Here is a 22,420-nt window from a genome sequence, read left to right as displayed (position 1 = left end):
TGGCCTACATCACGGATAAACCTGGCTCACCATAAGATCAACAGATTTCAGAGGCATGAATAAATGTTACAGTGTCACAATCGACGGTGATGTGCTATAGGTCCTTATGATTCGCAGCGCCTCAAATGGATTACTGTATGATAAAATTCTAAACTTATACTCATTCATAAATTCACAAAATGGGTTTACTGTTAGTACACCTCGAACATATACTGATGTCTGATCTAATTTTATCACGGGATAATTATAGTGAGTGAATTAGCATATTAGAGGCGTGTGCTCTCATCTAGTAGGATTTATATCGAGCGAACGGGGATAAAAGTCTGCTGCAGTGTGCTCCCGCCTGGTGGCACTGACATGAACTTCTAGTCGAGTAGCAAGGGCTAGCTGTACACACCATGAACCGTGCACGTTGTTAACAAATCCGTATCTATTTGGCACATAAGGCAATTACGTCACGCGAGTTGGGCATGTACAAAGCTCCTTAAAACGTGCACGACTGAAGGTGTGCTCGCGTCCCTGATGCCAAGTTTCATGGAGTCTAGAGGAGCTGTAGTGCGATAGATTTAAATACCGTATCTTTCGCACTGCAACATCTATATTACGTTTTAATAGCGTTCAAAGAAAAATAAGCAGTAAATCCGCGAGGTGTCGAATGTTAGGGTGTTCACATGCTCTAGTGCTCTTACGCAGTAGCCGCCATTGTGTATCTTATGTATTGAAATGTATCCCACTATAATTCCACCGTTTAAATTGGTCTAAGCAATGTGCTACTGTCTTAACGACTGATTTGTTTATAAGAAGATATGTTTGTGTTATCACCACATCGTTACGCAAACATAACTTCAGCTCTCAGTTCAGAATTGTAAAACTTTTAATGGTAAGTTGTTTTCCATGATATATGAAGTAGGTCGGACTCATCAATAAACATTCGCTGAATTTTCATTCATTATTTATTTCATAATATTATCATGACGCCTTTAAGGACGATTAACTGTAGATTATAAATATTGTTAGAACCTTGTCCGAAGCAATATTGTAATAGATGATCTGATTTTACTCAGAATAAGTGCTGTAAAGTTCTTTGGAACACTCCTTCACCAAAGAAAGAGAGGGATTAAAAATAATGTCAAAACCTTGTCCCAAACAAAATTTGAAAACAATCGTGAACTACTCAGACTAAAAGTGTTAAGGTTTTGGGAAATAGTCCTGCAGGAATATTATATCAATGGAGTTACATAGAGAACAATGAGAGGTTCCATGCACTCTTTTCCATGTCACCTCTCATTTTCATCAATTTAATTAATGTTTTATGACATTGCACGTTGGTAACAGACCGAATAAGGTTATTCTAATGAGGGTATTTTCACTGAGAGCTCAAAGTACTTTTCACTTGATTTATATGCATGTTGGGAACTGTATGTGGTCTTGCTTCTAGTTTCCTCTGTTACTGCCCTGGGAGGCCTGTTGCAAGGCGAAAACCGGTGGCACTGCGTTTCTGGTGGGAGGGGGGGTTGGGGTGCGGGGTGGGGGGGCTGCACTTCCGCGAATACTGAGAGGGTCGTACATCAATGGGATTGAGTGCCTCGCAGGACGACTGACCTCGTCGAGTTTCGCCTATTGTGTGTAGGGCGAAACGACTTGCCAGCCATCTGAATGTCGCCTCAGTTAATGTCTTTATCGTTCCCGCGCGTCTGGAACGAACACTGCCGGCGCCAACTAACTGTATTGTCCTCATGACCGTGCCCTGCTAGGAGCGACTGTCTAGCGCCGCATGGCCGGTGGTCTAGGCATGTTGTATTCGTAGCTGGTCAAAAGCAAATTCAGCACCCTCGCCTAAATACCAGAGGCATGATTGGTCAACTTAAACTAAGGCCAGCTGACGTAATAAAGCCCTGATCTAAATTGGGGGGAACGGTGGCTATTGGCGCGAATGATGTTCAGAGATAGTGTGGGGGAATTTTTGAATGAGCACTGAATGCTTATTCGCGGTTTTTTTGAGGGTAGTGTGGAGATGAGTAACGTTGGCTTCGTTCTTGCGTTGCGCGGGCGCAGGGCATTCCGGATATGATCTTACTCGGAATCGGACGGTCTTGCGACCTAGTCGCACTTTTTCGGCAGAGCTCACAGGTCTCGTACAGCCTTCGAGGCGCAAATGTTGAAACGGAGTTTCTGCACAGCAGAAGTCGCCTACATCATCAGAACGCTGCCACCGACGACGTGCTGCAGATTTCAGGACTGGTAAAGTATTTTGCGGCTCCACATTGTAGGACCTATCATTTTTACACTGAAGTCCTCAGCAGCACGCACTCTCGCTTTGCTACAAGTCCGTCTGGCTTGTTTCTCCATGTGATCCCAATTTGCGGTCTCACTACTAATCGCGATACTGCATTATAGTCGGGGGAGGGGGGAGTAATATTCGATTCATCAGGACCTCCAGTCATTATCGTCAGTCTATTGAATTACAGAGAGTAGGAGCCCCTTTGTTCTCGAGCCAACTCTTATTCTCATAATAGTTCACTATAACCGACCCTATAGCCTATTGTTTGTATTGACAATCAAGTACCTTTGTGTTCTGATGTATAATAAATCACATTATAATTTTTAATCCGCATATAATATCATAGAAAAATGCAGAATTCCATTTCCTGTCGCTTATTATGATAAAATTCCCTTTTTCTTTACTGAGTAGATAATGATTTTTACTTAAATTATTTTGAGTGTGCACCTCTTCATTTGACCAACTAGCAGGGTCCACCATCAATTCCTTTCGTTACCGTTGCGCACATATTCAATTAGGTGGTAGGTCAGGAGGGGGTAGAGTGCATATCTAGTTCTCATGCAAAATTCGCCAGAATTAAAGAAGTACAAACTCTTCTCCAACCTGGCACCTCGCAAAAATAAACACAAATGTCACGGGCGAAACTATCACATGCTATAAAACAAAAAGGTAGCATCAGTTTTTGTATATCAACAAGAACTGTACAAGAAATGCTGCGGAGATCAGTTTTTCAATTAGAGCAATTGGCTACAAGCAGCCAGGTAGCATAAGAGGTTGGCAGAAAGATTTATGAGTATAGAAACAAATAGAAAGACCTTGTTATGAGTTCAAAAGAAAACAGAATACTCAAAATAATAGCGAACAATCGACCAACAGGAAAATAACATTACAGCCGATAAGGTAGAGGCAGGGAGATCAGAAAAACAAGTAACCGCAAGCAGTATGAGCATACAAAAGAGGATGCTACACGCATGAACATAAAACCCGAAAAAGCAGAAGAAAGAGGATGAGAAGGCATACACCCGTACTGATTGTTCGATCTTAAAACTGTCTCGCAAGTTTGATGTTATCCAAAGAGTCATAAAGGTACTGCAATTTAAAGGAAAGCAGACGCGTCTAATGCCAGTCGCTCTTGGCATGCAAAGGAAGCACGCAGTTTTTGATTTGTTGGTGAGACGAGAAGTCGACTAATTGTGCGACTGGCTGTCGCGTATTTCAAAAGTGCGTGTACACAATTGTTGGGCGACAGTCTGAAACCACTACAAAGCGGTGTGCCGCGCAGCGAAAACCGGAAAGAAAACCCGCGGGCGGCCAACGGGCGTGCGGGAAATCGGCAACTGGATGCTATGCGATGCGGGTCATCGATATCTATCGATATGGCGCGTCCCGGAGCGGCGCGCCTCGCGGTGGGTGCCCCTATCGCCGCAATCAAACACGCCTCGACAGACTGAACACACACAGCAGACTGCGCTCCAAGGCCTCAGTGGGCACTTTATGTAGGAGCCCGAATGCTGACGGGTGATCGCCCAGCCGGGCCGCTGCGTGTCAAAAGTTTACGATATTGGTACACAGCCTGCAGTAAGAACTAGAGGTGAACTGCAGTCGGAAATTGGTGACAGACTGTAGTGCGACAGGATTTTCAATCTTACTATTATCTTAGCCACCTGAGCGTTGTACGATAAGCATTTGGTTATAGAAGGTATACAGGGTGGTCCATTGATCGTGACTGGGCCAAATATCTCACGAAATAAGCGTCAAACGAAAAAACTACAAAGAACGAAACTTGTCTAACTTGAAGGGAGAAACCAGATGGCGCTATTGTTCGCCCGCTAGATGGCGCTGCCATAGGTCAAACGGATATCAACTGCGTTTTTTAAATAGGAACCATTTTTTATTTCATACTCGTGTAGTACGTAAAGAAATATGAATGTTTTAATGGACCACTTTATTCGCTTGGTGATAGATGGCGCTGTAATACTCACAAACATGTGGCTCACAATTTTAGACGAACAGCTGGTAACAGGTAGGCTTTTTAAATTAAAATACACTTCGTAGGAACGTTTGAACATTTTATTTCGGTTGTCCCAACGTGATACATGTACGTTTGTGAACTCATCATTTCTGAGAACGCATGCTGTTACAGCGTGATTAGCTGTAAATACCACATTAATGCAATAAATGCTCAAAATGCTGTCCGTCAACCTCAATGCATTTGGCAACACGTGTAACGACATTCCTCTCAACAGCGAGTAGTTCGTCTTCCGTAATGTTCGCACATGCATTGACAATGCGCTGACGCATGTTGTCCGGCGTTGTCGGTGGATCACGATAGCAAATATCCTTCAACTTTCCCCACAGAAAGAAATCCGGGGACGTCAGATCAGGTGAACGTGCGGGCCATGGTATGGTGCTTCGACGACCAATCCACCTGTCATGAAATATGCTATTCAGTACCGCTTCAACCGCACGCGAGCTATGTTCCGGACATCCGCCATTCTGTCATGCAGTGAAACATCTTGTAGTAACATCGGTAGAACATTACGTAGGAAATCAGCATAAATTGCACTATTTAGATTGCCACCGATAAAATGGGGGCCAATTATCTTTCCTCCCATAGTGCACAGGAGATCGACGCGCCTAAAGAACACACGGACGCAAACCAAAGTGTGAAAAATGGGATAACGCGAGGTAAAAGGAAATGGATAGATGAGTAGACACAGTTAGCAGGAGAAGCAGCAAATTAGGCAGATACAAAAGAGCTATGCATTTTCACTAACGACTCTTAACGAAGAAACACAAACCGACAGGCGAGATGTTGCTAAATCGTAAAGACAACCAAGAGGAATAGCTGAGGGATGTTCCAGAAAAAGTCGAAGCAGATCGACGGACGAAATTAAGAGCGCTTTGAGAAGCCTGAAATATGCAAGGACTCCATACCTAGACAACACAGAACCAGAGCTATTAAAAGGCGATATCGAAAGTACCGTTAAAATGTTCCACCCCTTCCTGAAGCATATTTGTCTCAAAGAGAACTCCCCAAAGGGGTGAAAAAGTGTATTGGTGGTAAAGCTCCCAGAAAAATTAAATTTGTCAGTCTGTGACAACTGGCGTTGTATTACATTGCTGTTAACTTCCAGTCAGGTCTTGGAAAGAGTTATTTTAAGTAGGATTAAATACACAGTTGAAAATCGACTGCGTAAAGAACAGGCCGGTTTCCAGGCACAACGCAGTTGTATTAATCTTATTAATACTCTTAGAGTAATATTAGAGCAAAGCAAATAATTCCAGGCCACCACGTACCTGACGTTAATTGATTTTGAAAAGGTCTTCGACTCTGTGAAACATCAGTAGCTGTGGCAGATGTTACGGAAGTATGGTATACTACAGACGATTATTAACATCATCAGAGAACTGTTTGATGGCTACAGATGTTGTGTACTCCACAAGTAAAATCGCACAATTCCAATACAGGTAACAACAGAAATCCGGCAGGGCTGTACTTCGTCACTAACGACGAAATACTTCCTACCCCCACTTGTGTCCCAGGAGTATTTCGCGGAGCCATGTCGAAATAAAATGTAATCGGTTTTCAAGCTGCGTCAATTCAAATAAAATTATTCCGCCATGCCGTCAGTGGCGAAACCACTGATTGCCGGGCCTGTTTATTTTATTTATTAATTTTTTTCCATACAGCCCTCCGACGGTGGAAGTTCAGGTCGATGGCAAATATTAACTAACTACCAACTACTTTAGTTATCAACAGTGGTGGTTGACGATGGTCGATACCAATCGAGTGGTCAAGTAGCCACTAACGCTTTATTAATGGCCGTAACGGTGCTATCGTTAACCATGGCCAGAATCGGAGTCCTCGAGGATGGTGAGAGGAACAGGGTATCGGCGCCAGTGTTTTGTAAGCCAGCGACCGTGTCGCGTAGGGATTGTACTTTGGCTTAGAGCCGCCTTGCCTTCTCTCGCATGGATGTCTTGAGAGTGGCCATGTACGTTTCCTGGTGGAGGGTAACTACCCTCGTGAGGGGAGGGGCATGCAGGCTCCACCGAAGCATCTTATTCTGCAGGCGCTGGAGGGTCTGCATCCGGGCGGCAGTAATCGTAGCCCACGGATTGGACCCATAGGCGAGGGAAGGGCGGACAACCATCTGGTGTCCAGGTTCAGTCCCCTGCTGGTGAACTCTGTTTACTACGCTTTTATCAGCTTGAGTCCTTTTTGGGTTGCAAATTCTGTATGGCGATGGAAGAGCAGTTTTTTATCCATCTGGACACGTAGGAATTTGGTATCAGGAGACCATGGGACCTGGACACCTGCAATAGTGATGTTGTGACGCAGAATGGGGCACCTTTTACTGATTTAGACTGCCGTAGTTTTTGTGGCATTGGAGGCAATCTCGATGTAACGACACCAGGTCACTGTCACGTCCATCTGCCTCTGGAGGCGAGCAATGAGCTGGTCAGTGTTGCGGCCGGTGGTATAGAGCGCCGCATCATCGGCGTATTGCGCCATGTGCCAGTGCGGGAGGTCTGGCATATCGTTAACGTAAATGTCAAAAAGGGTGTGAGACAACACAGAGCCCTGAGGGGTACCCATCGAGATGTGACGTAAGCTGGAGCGTTGTCCTCGCTGAGTAACCAAGAAAGTCCTATCGTGGCAGCGGCTAGCACACTGGACTCGCATTCGGGAGGACGGCGGTTCAGTCCCGCATCCTGATTTAGGTTTTCCGTGATTTCCCTAAATTGCTTCAGGCAAATGCTGGGATCGTTCCTTTGAAAGGGCAAGGCCGACTTCCTTCCCCGTCCTTCCCTAATCCGATAAGACCGATGACCTCGCTGTCTGTTTTCCTCTCCCAAACAATCCACAATCCACGATCTTAACATAGATGTCGGGGATGGTCGTCTGTATCAACATGCCGTCTCTCTGCTTATATAGGCACGATTGTGGCCTCAGTCACCAATCAGAAAGGGCTGAAATAATGCAGCTCCGGTCCGCCGCAGGACCGAGTGACGTCAAGTGGTGCGAAGGGGCGCGGCCACATTTGAAACTGCCGCACTCGCGACCCAACATACGTCAAGCATTCGTCGTTGCTTCCTTCCACATCCAAAGCTCGCCACCACTCCCTGCTAAGTGAGTACCCCGGACTCTGTTAAATTGTTGCTGCTCATTCTAACCTGTCCCGCTTCTTTTATAACGGGATCCCAGTACGTTGACGCATGAGACAAGACTCTTGTGTATTCAAACTGTTTTTGCGTCCGTTTTCCTAGCAATGCTGACCGGTGGGTGACTTATCAAGCTCCCTCTGTTCAACATGTCAATTGTGCTTGGTGCAACGCACTGTAACTGTGAGAGCCGGCCGGGTTGGCCGAGCGGTTCCAGGTGCTACAGTCTGGAACCGCGCGACCGCTACGGTCGCTGGTTCGAATCCTGCCGCGGGCATGGATGTGTGTGATGTCCTAACTTGTTGCTCATTGCCCCACACTATGGCAGGAAAGCCGCCGGCTTGGCTTCTTCTGACGAGTCACAAAGCTTCCTTCTACAATGGCACCTGAGAGTGTTTGCCATGTCTCTCTTGCTGCAACTCTTCCCTCTGAACACGTATCTCAAGTCCTCCAATTCGGACTGTACGTGATCGTCGTCAGAAGTAACTTTGTCTCTGTGTACGATCGTCTTCAGGACCACTTTATTATATACGGGATGATGAAAACTTTCAGCGATCAAGTACTGATCAGTGTGCGTCTGTTTCCTGGTTCACTGAATCACCGAGCCGACCTCCCGCCTTCTGCTCAACTACAACATCCAAGAACGGTAGCTTTCCGTCCTTCTCCATCTCGACGGTAAATTTAATGTTGGGATGGACACCATTCATGTCTTCAACAAACTGCTGCAGAGTATTTTCACCGAGAAGGAGTATCAGGAAGATGTCATCGACGTACCTTAGGAAACAGGACGGACGCATCGCCGCCGAGTTCAGAGCTAGCTGCTCAAAGTGCTCCATGAAGCAATTCGCGACTGCAGGAGATAGTGGTGTGCCCATCACTGTGCCATCCGTCTTTTCATAACATTCGTCGTGGTACAAGAAGAACCTTGTCGTTAGGACACGATGGACATCTTGACGATTTCAGGTGGGAACTGTTGGGACCAAATATCCAGCGTGTCTTGTACTGGCACTCTAGTAAAAAGCGAAAAAGTGTCCAGACTAACCATTATGTCATTTCGTCCTACTTTCACTTTCTGGAGTGTTACAACAAAGGGCTGCAAATTTACAACATGGTGTTCACAATGTCCCAGTTTTGGCGGTAATGATCATACAAGATGTTTTGGCAATCTGCACGTGGGCGCGCTGACTGCACTAACAATGGGCCTAAGAGGGGCATTTTCCTCATTTAGCTTCGGCAATCCATAGAGCCTGAGAGATCTAGCGGCATGAGGCATTAATTTCTTCACCACTTCTTCGTGACGATGGCTTGTGTCGGATCGCGACTAAGCTTGCGGTATGTGTCATCTCCTGATAAATGTTGCACCTTGTAAGCGTATTGTCATATCGCTGGCTTAGTTGTGGAATATCTTTGCGGGCGGCCGCGTAGACAGCCGAGCACGGGACACGTAACTGTTATGTTGTGTAGTGTGTAGTTCTGCATGTAGAAGCATTGTTAGTGTTCACGTTGAAGTGTTGCTACAATTGCTATTATAGTAAAGTGATGACATATGGAGATGGTTCAGAGGAAAGTGCGTCAAGAAGTAATTGAAAATGAGCAGTGGCGTTAATAACGCGTGTCGCGTAGCATCGATCATCCGCACCGTGTTCGGTCTCCAAGAATGAACAAATGTGAATCAGTAATACTATTTACCACAAAAGAGTGCAATCAAGTTCCAGTAATTTGTAGCGAGCGTGAGAACGTGCGTTCGATCATCGCGTTCCGCATCATCAACAATCAGCCGCGCTGCGACGGTTACGCGCACGCTCGTACAAGTGAGAACTGAGAACTGAAAAATTAACTTTACGAACAGTGTTATATCATTACTAGTGACAAGGAGGACTATTACCAGGTATTTGTACGTGTGACGAGCGTAAGAACTTTCGTTCGATCATTCGGCTTCCGCATCATCAACAATCACCCGCGTCGTGTCGGTTACGCGTACGCTCGTCTAAATGATATTTTGCGGACTGTTAATCATCCATTAATTGGGATAAGACTTCTGAATTGGAATGTAATCAGTGCAACATACGATGTTCCTTTAATCGTCTCAGAATACAGATGTTCATACCAGACATAGGACAGTGTTGTGTTTAAACGTTGAGTGGCTCCCCTAAACCCGCTTGCATTTTTTCGATAGATAATTTCAGGCAAGCCAACAGCCAGCTGTGGAGCAGAACAATACGACCGCCGCGGGATTACTAGGTACGTGGTGTGGACAGGGCGCACGGTCACGAAACGAGAAGTCAGTATAAAGTATACACCCCACCCATTTGTACTCCCGGGCGTGTTACATGGCGACATGTGTTCAGTACTTGCAATTTTCGGATAAGAAGTGCCGTATAATTTATTAGGAGAGTGAACCATTTGTGTACAAACACTGATTGTTAGTTTATATTATTGAGTGACGTCACACGAGCTCTGGGATGTGTACGTCAAAGAACTTGTGACACTGTGTATATACTCGTCCGATCCATGACAGTTCAAAGAGCTAGTGCTACGAAGCAAACATACTCCACGGTGGTGCGCTTTTGACGACGCTAGCGGCATCTATGTGCGAAAGGGAACAGTTATTTCGCAGCCATTATGGAAGACGACGTTAGTGGCACCTACGGACGAAAGTGTAAACTTTTTGGCAGCCGTCACCGTGTACGACCTGAGCGGCGCCTAGGAGCGACGCTGCAAATTTTACCACGCTTTGCGGAGGATGCAGTGCTGACAGCCGGACGGCGTCAACTGAGTCGACGCTACGCAACAGCCGCGACTACGGAGCCAGAAGACAACGCAAAGTAAGTCGCGCATCACAACGTTACCTCACACAACTGAAGCAACCAGAGCAATTTACTGGCAGTGCAGATTGCGTTCTGTAATTATGCAATTACAAACAGTAACAGTTGAAATACTTTGTTCACAAAATTACGAGCCATAATTACTTTGCCGATCGTACAGTAAAGTAAATGTCACTGTCAGACACTGCTTACTCAGTGATCTAATTTTTAATAACAGTTAATAAAATTGCAGAACTATATTTACGTTAGGTTATATTCATTTCTTTTTTTTTTTTTTTTTTTTCTTTTACGTGATATTGTATGTTATGTGTGCTTCTGAGCACGAATTACAGGGTTGAATGTGTACGGCATTGTAGTTTGGTTGTGGTTATTGCCATCCATTCTGTGCTAGAGTGTTGTTGTGATTCGTTTATAGCTCGCTTGAGTGACTTATCGGTGGTTCAATATGGCAAGTAATGAGTTTTGTGCAACTGCAGTAGACAGGGACGTGAAAGCAGTCTCTTTAGGTGGAAGTAATCAGGTGGAGGCAAAAACAGAAGCAAGTGGTAGTGAAGTGTCGAAGGATTCCCGTATAGGCGACAGTAGTATATCAACAGAGATGGGAAGTCCTAATGCAGTGTCGAGACCAATCGTGGAGACGCCTAGATGGGATGAGTGTAGATTTAGGTCTGACATGTCTATCGCTGGCATGTTCAAAACATTATTGCATAACAATAAACAAGTAGAGCAAGATAACAAACAATTAAGGGAAGATATTAAGCGATCGGTAGAGCATATGAACGAACGACTAAATAAAACGATCGATGAGACTAATGAGGCTCTGGTGAAGCTGGCTGAAGTCGTCAAAGGATAAATGAAGTTACGATTCGACTTGAGGAGACCGTTGCAGGCAATACTAAACGTTTTGAAAAGGTAGATTCGGAAGTCAAGGAAGTGAAGGAAGAAGTTACTAAAAAGGTTGAGGTTTACGATGAGTATTTCGAACAACTGGATGAGGAAGTGAAACACTATAAATACAGGATATCAGCTGTTGCGCTAAGCCAGGATGCGTACGCACGGCGAGTAGAAGAGGTGTACAGTGAGGTAGGAAAGACTAAGGATCAGGTTGGTCAGCAGGTGGAGAACCAGGTGAAATCACTATTACGTGATAGAAACATTGCTGGAGGTAGCTTAATTGGTATACAAAATGATGAGGTCTTCCTTGGCATAGGGAATTTTAAGAACTTTGAACAAATGGGAGGTGGCACCCTAGGCATTTCTTAGATGAATTTAAGGGAGTGTTGCCTGAATTACGGGACGAGCAAAGAAAGGTACACTTCGTTGCAGCAAGATTGGAAGGTGAAGCTGGTACCTGGGGTATGAGAATAGGACATAAGTGTACAAACTTTGCTGAATTTCAATAGGAATTTTTGCAGCATTATTGGTCGAGACAGAATGAAAATGGAGTACGTAACAGTCTATACCAAACGTAGAAGGTTTGAGAGAGGGCGTGACCAGAACTTACAGAAGTTTCTTCAGATTTTTGCGAGAGGAACTTGTATTTAGGTGAACCAGTGACGACAGAAGCAATAGAGTCCCTTACCATAAGTAAGCTAGCAACTGGAGTTCCGGATAAGTTGCTAGCTATCCCTAAAGATGATGCAGAGGCAATGAAATTAGCCTCAGGACAATCAAACCCGTTGTATGAGTCTCAAGGAAAAGGAGGAGGAGAAGATGATAGAAGAGTATCAGGGAACAACGAACCAAATACAGATACCCATTCAAACCATGACAGTAGACGTAGTGGACGACATTGGAAAAATAGTGACAGGAGACATTACAGTGGTTTCTGTGTCCATGGTGGTCACAGAAGCGTCGGTGAGGGCTACGGATATCAGAATTCAAGGCACGATGCATCGGATGACCAGGTGCGAAACTGGAAACATAGCAAGTGAAAGCGTATAAACATATTTTTCAGAGTGCAATCAACAGCATACCTCATGCCACGAGGGAAAACACCATGTGGAAAACATTAAACCATACCATAGTCAGCGAGATCACTGACTGTTCTGCGTGACATGTCTGAACCTGTATTTATGTCAACTGCTATTGTCCTTAAGTACAGACATTAATTTCTGATTATTATGCGGCTTCAAGAGGACACTCTAATCGAGTGAGATTTAACTAGGATATGATGCTGCTATATGCAATTTTTTTTCTTTCTTTTCACTTTCTATCTGTTTAACCTAGATTATATGTATTATATTTCTTCTTCCCCACACAGTGATATGGTTCGAGTGATTACTAGAGTCTAATGTATATAGGTTGTGCTGTCCAAATTTTTTTTTTTTTTATTTAGATGTTTCTCACTACTCCTGCTTAATGATTGCTATAAACTTTTCAACCACTTACTTAGCAACTAAATTTAACTTAGCGGACATCCATATATATTTCTTCTCAATAGCGTATGAGTTTATTATGTCATATAGAACGCCGTAATGTCTACTGTAGTAGTAACAGACTAAGGCTAAGTTGAATGGACATTGCTAGAGCAACACTGAGAGCACCGTTAACCTGTTTCATGTTCGCCAATGGACGGTTTACCGCGAGGCGAGAGTGGCGAGCTGACGACAATATACTGCACATCTGCTGGTCGGCGCAGCATCGACACTACAGTCACTCCCCACCCCCTTTCAGTGCAAAGATCGCTCCCTTGTGATGCACTGTTGTGAGTAGTGAAGTAGTTCTTTTTTTTTTTTTTTTTTTTTTTTGACGGCCAAGTACTGATGAAGGTTGTCTACTTTTTGCCTAATAGTGTTACCACTGATATTGTCTACTTGGAGTAGCAGTGAACGCGTGTGTTTATCTAATTTTTTTTTATCTCTTTCTTTCAGGCACCTGTCGGTCATATCTAACCTATTGTATTTGTAAACTGTTCTATTTCAGAGACTTAATATTTTTGTGACTTATTGTATTAGCTCCTTGTTTATTCACTCTATTGTAACTGTGTTTTGCTATACAAGTTGCACTGTGGGTAGGGTTCTTTTATTATGTAAAATATTCTTTTGCGTATTTGACAACTGCTCTCTTTGTTTCCATGATTATGCGTAACTCATGTCTGGTCCACAATGTGGCAATGGTATATACCCGTCGGATGGGGCAGAATACGCCCCACCCCTCACATCATCTCCTTAACATCCTTCAGGAGGGAATTATCTGGATTTTTCGATATTCTCTTCGACAATTCGAAAATTTTTTCGTGAGGTAATGTAAGCGTATTGTCATATCGCTGGCTTAGTTGTGGAATATATTTGCGGGCAGCCGCATAGAGTCGAGCATGGGACACGAAACTGTTACGTTGTGTAGTGTGTAGCTCTGCATGTAGAAGCATTGTTAGTGTTCAGGTTAACATTCAGCCGCGCCGCGACGGTTACGCGTACGCTCTTTCAAGTGACAACTGGGAACTGAAAAATTAACTTTACGAACAGTGTTATATCATTACTAGTGACAAGGAGGACTATTGCCAGGTATCAGTATGTCTGACGAGCATAAGAACTTTCGTTCGATCATTCGGCTTCCGCATTATCAACAATCACCCGCGTCGTGTCGGTTACGCGTACGCTCGTCTAAATGATATTTTGTGGACTGTTTACCATCTATTAATTGGGATAACACTTCTGAATTGGAATGTAAACAGTGCAACCTGCGATTTTCTTTTAATCGTCTCAGAAAACAGATGTTCATACCAAACATAGGACAGTGTTGTGTTTAAATGTTGAGTGGCTCCCCTAAACCCGCTTGCATTTTTTCGATAGATAATTTCAGGCAAGCCAACAGCCAGCTGTGGAGCAGAACAATACGACCGCCGCGGGATTACCAGGTACGTGGTGTGGACAGGGCGCACGGTCACGAAACGAGAAGTCAGTATAAAGTATACACCCCACCCATTCGTACTCCCAGGCATGTTACAATCTTCAGGTGGTAGCCTTCAATGTTCAGAACGACAGTGGCATTTCGTTAGTCAGCAGGTAACACAATCAAATCCTCGCTCTCCCGCAATAAGGATAAGCCACGTCGTTCCTCCTTGCTAACATTAGATTTCAGTGGCTTAGCTTTCGCCAGTATATCAACGAAATTAATCAAAGACTGCTCATTCGAGTTGAGTTCTGTTTTAATTTATTTGTGTAATCAGTCTCTTATCAGCGAAACATTTCGAGACTGGCTAAAATGTTCTGAAGTTAAGCCTCTTTACAAGAAGGGGGATAAAGAGATACCATCAAACTATCGACCAAGTTAACTTTTTCCGACTGTTTCAAAAATATTTGGAAATATTGTGCTCATGCGTCTCCTTAAGAATCTAACTACAAATAACGTATTGTCAACTGCTAGTACAGAGAAAGCTACCTACACGTTCAGTGATAATGTACTTAATTCATTAGATAACAAATTAGAGGCTACTGAAATGTTCTGTGACCTGTCAAAGGCCTTAGACTGTGTGAATCACAAGATTCTCTTAAGTAAATTATAATATCAAGGATTCACTGGGAGTGCTGCGAAAATGTTTGCGTCTTATCTAACTAACAGGAAACAAAGGATATCGTTGTGAAATACCTCTGCAATAAGCAGACAGTCTGATCTGATTGGGAATTAATGACACGTGGTGTTCTTCAAGGTTGCATCTTGGGTCCGCTGCTTTTTCTTGCGTACATTAATGACCTCTCGCCTGTTACATTATTAGATGTTGTTTGCATTTGATACAAACATTATAGTAAGTGGCAAGTCAAGTACAGATTTAGAAATGGCTGATATACAAATTTTCACTTATGTTAATCAATGGTTTAATGAGAATGCATTGTCACAAAACTTTGAAAACATCCACTATATCCAGTTCAGAACCTGTAAGAGAGTTGCTTCCAACAGGCGTACCGGTATAACATATAAAGACACGCAGATCGAAGAGGTGACAGTATTTCATTTCTGGGATTACAAGTTGATAATAAATTCAGTTGGGCAGAGCATACCATAGAATTACTGAAGCACCTAAAGTAGTGTGTATTTGCAGTGAGAATGATGTCAAATGTAGGAGATATAAAAATAAAAAAAACTTGCATGCTGCGCTTATGTTCATTCTTCTGTGTCATACGGGATCGTATTCTGGAGTACCTCATCATACCGAGCAAAAGTTTTTAGCGTACAAAGGCATGTAATAAGAATCATTTGTTGTTAAATTCATGATCAAAACCTGTTCAAGGAACTTTGTATTTTAACCACTGCTTTTCACTATATTTACTCCTTAATGACATTTGTTGCAAACTCTGTTTCTAACCATTAGCTCAATACATAGTAGAGGTGGAAAATACCCCAAAAATTGTAATGTTCTTCTTATTTAGAACACGACCAGTTTCGGACTCTCATATGCTTAACATCAGGTGCTACACTGAAAATAAACAAGAGACCGGAACTAATAATAGTTTTCACACGCAATAATACACTTAAAAGAGCAAAACCGAAGTTCCGTGTAACATATTAGAAACCAGCGGTAGGGATAAGGCTGTTAAAGCTATGCCAATGGCAGATGTATTTGTTGTTTTAACTGATGTGTCGCGTGTTGTTCCACGTCGCCATATATATCCCCCCTAAATTAAAAACTTGTATGCCACTCGTGGAAAGGAAAAAAATTTTATTGTGTTTTACGGTTCATACATACATTTAATTTCGCCGGTTTCCAGTCAGCTTTATTGCAATTCAGTACTGCCCTGTTCAATACGTTCCCTTACCACTTATAATCTACTTTTGATTTTTTTAATACAACTAACTATGTAATGGTTTTCTTCATTTTAAATGTAAATCACTAATTCAAATTGTGAACGGCCCCGCGTTCTTCTTCCAGTCAACAGATGGCAACACTTTCGCTACTCTGGTTTAGCCGTTTGCTACCCCCATCGCCTACGCTTCTCCGTGATCTACGCTCACTGGTGGTACACCACGTCCCGTACTCGTCCATCGCATCGCTCGGGATTCCAGCAAGAGGTGTAAGTGTCCTGGTGTTCACTGCATATTTCTTTACCCAGGCAGTCGGCCGTAGTACTGTCTGCTGTAACTTTGCCATCACTTGGGTTTTGCAGCACCCAGACCGACCGCTGGTTTCTAAAATGTTACGTGGAACTTCTTTTTTGTTTTCTTTCTGTATTATTGCGTACAAAAGCTATTGTTAGCTCCGGTCTCTTGTTCATTTTCAGTATAACACCTGATGACGGGCATGTAAGAGCCTGAAACCGGTCGTGTTCTAAATAAAAAGAACCTTACAACTGAAGCGGTATTATCAACCTCTGCAATGATACTCAGTTCCGGTTATTCCTCCAACAGGATTGTTCGTAGTAAAATGCCGCATAGGGTAAAAGGAACATATTAACAATATATTGAATTTACGCAAGACTGTCTGACATCAGCAGAATTTAATTTTTTTAACATGTGTCTAGCATATACCGTGATTCTCAATTTTATCAGAAGACTGTTCTATAGAATTGCTGGTAGTTCACCATGTTACAATAAATAGCTCATAAAAACTGCTTCTGTTAAAGAAATCAGACTGAAATGACAAAGCCTAGGTAATCCACGTTACATTTTCTAAGGAGCTCAGCCGTTTTATTTTTGAAGACGCATATGCGCATTTCATGTACCTCATTGTGCACCCCCGGTAGCTGAGTGGTCAGCGCAAAAGAATGTCAATCCCAAGGGCCCCAGTTCGATTCCCGGCTGGGTCGGAGATTTTCTCTGCTCAGGGAGTGGGTGTTGTGTTGTCCTAATCACCATCATTTCATCCCCATCGATCCGCAAGTCACCGAAGTGGCGTCAAATCGAAAGACTTGCACCCGGCGAACGGTCTACCCGACGAGAGGCCCTAGTCACACGACATGTACCTCATTGATGCCCGAAGGAGAATGTCAAGAAACTGGAAACATTAGGTGTGAGGCTTGGCTCCGTTTTAGAAGCAGGTCCTAAATGTGATTTCAGTTTCTACCATACGGTTGAGAACCAACCTGTCATCGTTTTTAATCACGAATAAATGTGCTTTTCAAACAGAGGACTAGCCCACGGTATTGGCTCCCCATTTAATTAAAGAACAGCCTCTTCGTTGGTGGCCCATACTACCGCTGCCCGGAGCAGGCTAAATCTGATAATCCCACAAAAAACTCTCTCTCTCTCAAAAAATGAACAAACACATTGCATTATGACTTTGCACAGTACATGACCAAAATCAGTAGCAGTGGAATCCCCACAAGAAGTATGTTCACGCTCGAGACCAATCCATTTTGCGCCACAGGTAAACCAAGCCATAATTGTGCTGGCGGACAAGGGCTGCAAATCAACAGTTTTATACGAGACCGATTGCGTACAGGAAGCAGAGGACTTCCTCTCCAGTCCTATTTTAAAAACATACTCATTTAACCCCACAGCTAAGTCCATTGTAGAAATTAAGAAGGCGTTTAAGGAAATGGATGCGCTATTTACCCCATTTTCTTAAAAAAACTTGTACACTCATGAATCCGAGTACGCCCACTTACAGTGGTGTCGTGAAACTTCATAAGCCACAGACTCCTTAAAGTCCAATTACCCAAGCTATTAATGCCCCAGATTACTAAATGGCTATGGAATTGGCGAAGTTTTCTCAGTAAGCACTATTTTTGCTGTGATGATCATTCCATCAAAAATAGAGGAAAGTTAATTACACATCTCAAACCTGTGACTGTAACCAGTAATACGAATCTAGTGAATCTCGACATCGTAAACATGTATACGAATTCTCCCATTAAGGAGGTCATCCCTATTATTGAATACAACTTACGGCTGTACTTTCATCTAGATTCACAAAAAATTAATGTAAAAAATTGTTGAAATGTCTCTAAGCACTACGGGACTTAACATCTGAGGTCATCAGTCACCTAGACTTAGAACTACTTAAACCTAACTAACCTAAGGACAGCACACACATCCATGCCCGAGGCAGGATTCGAACCTGCGACCGTAGCAGCAGCGCGGTTCTGGACTGAAGCGCCTAGAACCATTCGGCCACAGCGGAAAGCTAAAATTAATGCATTCATTCATTTGCTCAGAATTGTTCTGCAACATAATTGCTTTCTCTTCAAAGACACCGTATCTGAAGAGAATGTTTGGTTAGCCATCCGATCCCCCTTTGCCAGTATAATAGTTAATATTTACAACGCCGTCAAGTAGTAGTATGTTACAAAAGATACATCGATGACATCATACCTTTGTATAACGCGACAGACGCCTGGCTGCAGCTTTTTCAAAATGGCTTTAACAAAATGCACGTCAAGATTCAGTGTACAATAGAATACCACTGTGGGTTTACACTCCCGTTTTTGGACTTGGATATTTAATTACAGGACAGTAAAGTTTGTAAGGTGGCTATAGTTTCGCACCTTACAAGAACTCATCCACATACTTTGCTGTGATCTACAAACACAATTAGGTATCATGTGATACGTTGTACGTCATATATATGAATATATAAAGGAGACTGACATTGTCACGTACACCCCCTTGTAAATAATTGTTACGGCTTATTGCATGAAAGGTGACACTCCGTCACCTTTCATGCAATAAGCCGTAACAATTATTTACAAGAGGCGTACGTGACAATGTCAGTCTCCTTTATATTGCCTATACTAGTAGAGCTTGGAACACCAGTGTAAATGAAATGACAGGAGGAACTCAAGCCCTGGGTGGAAGGCCCACACAGGTGTGGTGGTTCAGCTCCACACAGCAAGTGCCAGGACGGACAGTCTGGACAACTGGGCGCGAAGACACAGTACAGGGCCGCTATCGGGCACTATTGTAGTAGGGCCGGAAGGATAATCGGATAACACTTCCGAACTCTGCACATCTTGGATGCAGGTGAGAGAAACGAAGAAGAGGCACCCCGAAAACCACACAGACTGGGTTATTTCCAAGGATTTTTGCTCAGAAGCGTAGCATTGTATAGGTTTTTCCTCGCAAAATATGGTTGGTCGGCGTTCGGAAGAATCTGTAGAGAGGGAGAATATTCCGTAGTTTCGGGAATATGATTCGTTTTCGGAATTACGAGGGTGGGGAGCCGAGCATTGCTGGGAAGCCAACGCTGGAGAGACGAGGTCTTCCTTTGTGAGCGCCCGTGTGTGACGGTCGCTCGATATCAGCTTTGTTGGTACAGACGGACTTGCTATCTTTGCTCTCACTAGAGTTTACAGTTAGTTATGTGGTGTCACCGCCAGATACCACACTTGCTAGGTGGTAGTGTAACGAGAATTATACGTATAAGAATTTTTTTCTTTATGAATTTAGATAAATTAATAATAGCAATGTGTTGAATTTCTTTTTCGATTTTTTTCGTGTCATGTTAAAGAAACTGTGAGTAACTTTTGAAACGAATATTATTTATGTTAGATTTCAAATAATGTTGTAATCAAAGGAAAGTGTATTTAATGTTAAATCTATTGTAAGATGTGAAAATTGTAATTTATACACTTGGTCCATACGTAGGTAATGCATTAGGATATGTGTAGTAGAAAACCTGTGGTGAATACCCTACCTGTAGGGGAGCGGGAAAAGGTGGAGGCAGGCGAGGCGGGAAAAGGTGGAGGCAGGCGAGGCGGGAAAAGGCACACTGGCGCGGTTCGGCACAACGGGCTCAGTAACACAGTCGGAGGCGAGCAACAGTCGGAAGTACACGTACTGTACCGAGGAGGCTACCCAGGAAAAGTGGATTCCATTGAGCCTCGGATGGACCGATTCCGACGACTACTTGGCATGGCTATATTCTGAGGCACAAAATTGGAAAGATTACGACGCTAAGAAGATGGAAAGTGCCGATGTTGTGTGAGCCTTAGCCGTGCTTGTATGTGTGCCGTGCTGCCCGCTATCTCGCTGCCCGCCATCCGCCGCACCGACTTGCACAGGTCAAACATTTATTTCATCTTTAGAAGTGTATCTGTGTGGACCAGTGTCGAAACTGTTTCTAATGGTTCAATAATAACGTTACTTTCACCAGAATTGCTTTAGCCATGACTTATCCTGATCACTGACCTAGGCAGGATCCTTACCTCGTATTGTGCAATCCGAGTATCCTAAACTGAAAGTTTAATGTTTGTGTTAATGAAAATTATCAGCAGATTAATCTATGCCATAAAGGAATCTATAGTTCTGTGTGCTGTTGCAAATATTGGTAAAGAACAAAAGAGTTTTTGTTGGATTGAGTTAGCGATGTTATTTAATTAATTTGAGACAGAAATAATGACAGTTAAATTATTCAGAAGTAAGACAAAAGAGTAGTTATCCAGAGATTGATAATTTTGTGTGTTAATTTGCCTTCAGTACTAGATAGTTTCAGAATAACGACTATAACAGTTTCAGGGCCCCCCCTTTTGCTCTTGTTCATTCGTTCAAACCTTGATGTGTACTGATCAAATTTGACCAGTAAGGCTAAATTCTATATTAATCCTAAATGTATTAGTGTTTTTCCATTATTCATAGTGATATTGTGTGTGTACTTTTAAGATTGTCGACGCTAGGGCAATCTATGCCCGATTTCAGTCTGCTCAACATACAAAATGCAGTTCGTAGTAATCATTACTGTGTGGTGTTGTGTAAATGTAGCTCATCCAAATTAGTACCAAAAAGAGAAAACTTTAGTTCAGTGGATTTTTCCGGTTTCAAACGTTGCCATATAACGCTTCATTACTACGAGTTACTATGCTTGTACATGCACCCACTTGTACAAGGAAAGACTCACTAATTGCCTAAGTAGGCTGGCGACCGAATTGTTAATTACAGGTAGCATCTACTGTGTGTACTTCTTGTCCATGCGAAAGAATAATTATACTGTACATTTGCTTGATGCATCACTGTAGTTATTGACTGAGTGTAAGTCCGATCTTGCTTCTATTAGGTACACGCGGTCAACTTTTGTACTAAAATCCTTGTTCATAAGGTGAAGCCCGTGAACTTATTACAGTACAGGCTTTATATAGCTAACCTACGTCCGAGTAGGGCGGTAGTGTTACAGTAGCCTTTAAATCGGCCGCCGTCCGTTAGTATACGTCGGACCCGCGTGTCGCCACTATCAGTGATTGCAGACCGAGCGCCGCCCGGCAGGTCTAGAGAGACTTCCTAGCACTCGCCCCAGTTGTACAACCGACTTTGCTAGCGATGGTTCACTGACAAAATACGCTCTCATTTGCCGAGACGATAGTTAACATAGCCTTCAGCTACGTCATTTGCTACGACCTAGCAAGGCGCCATTACCAGTTACTATTGATATTATGAACAATGTCAGTCAAGAGCAACGTCACCATTATTGGATTAAAGGTAAGTATTCCACCAGCTACGACCGTTTTTTCTAAATTCTAATTTCCTTGTCCTGTTCCAGACCTCACGCCAGCCTGCGTGAGCTAAAACTGGTGCCTTTCGGCTTCCTTTTGTAACCCGGTGTTGGCTCTCCTGCCAACCCACAACAAGTTACTGTACTGTTGCTGACCTATACGATTCTGAACTTCACCTCCGGTTTGGAAGTCGTTGTTGAGTATGCAGCGTTTCAGTAATTGAGAGCACTTCCTCTGCCTATATTTACGTTGAGACGTTATCTGAACTCCACCCTTGTGGCTGGTAGTTTGCGTTTCTCGTCTGTAGAACAGAGAGAGGAAAATACAGTATTAGAGTATATTTGTCAGAGGACCACCTTCTGCCGTCCTAGTGTTTGAAAGAGTTTATTCGTGGTTGGAGTTCTTCCATGGTAGCAGACGAGTACGAAAACCATCACTTTGACGAACCGGACGTTGTACATACGATTATATCGCGAATTCCTTCGGCTTATTAGGGCTATAAAAGCTAAACAGCTGTGATCACGTTAGTTTATTTCCGCTGAGGTTCCACACCACCGTAGAACATCTTTGAAAGTAGTGCCTTCTAGTGTTTGGTACGTAGGTGATGTCCGTAGAACATCTTTGAAAGTAGTGCCTTCTAGTGTTTGGTACGTAGGTGATGTCAGTCATTTCGCGTTATTGATATTAGTCTGCTTAGTCATAATAAAGTGCCTGCCGTTGTGGCACAGTGGTTCTAGAAGCTTAAATCCTGAACCGCGCAGCTGCTACGGTCGCACATTCGAATC

Source organism: Schistocerca americana, chromosome 6, assembly GCF_021461395.2.
Source record: "Schistocerca americana isolate TAMUIC-IGC-003095 chromosome 6, iqSchAmer2.1, whole genome shotgun sequence".
Lineage (NCBI taxonomy): Eukaryota > Metazoa > Arthropoda > Insecta > Orthoptera > Acrididae > Schistocerca > Schistocerca americana.
This window is presented reverse-complemented; position numbering follows the sequence as displayed.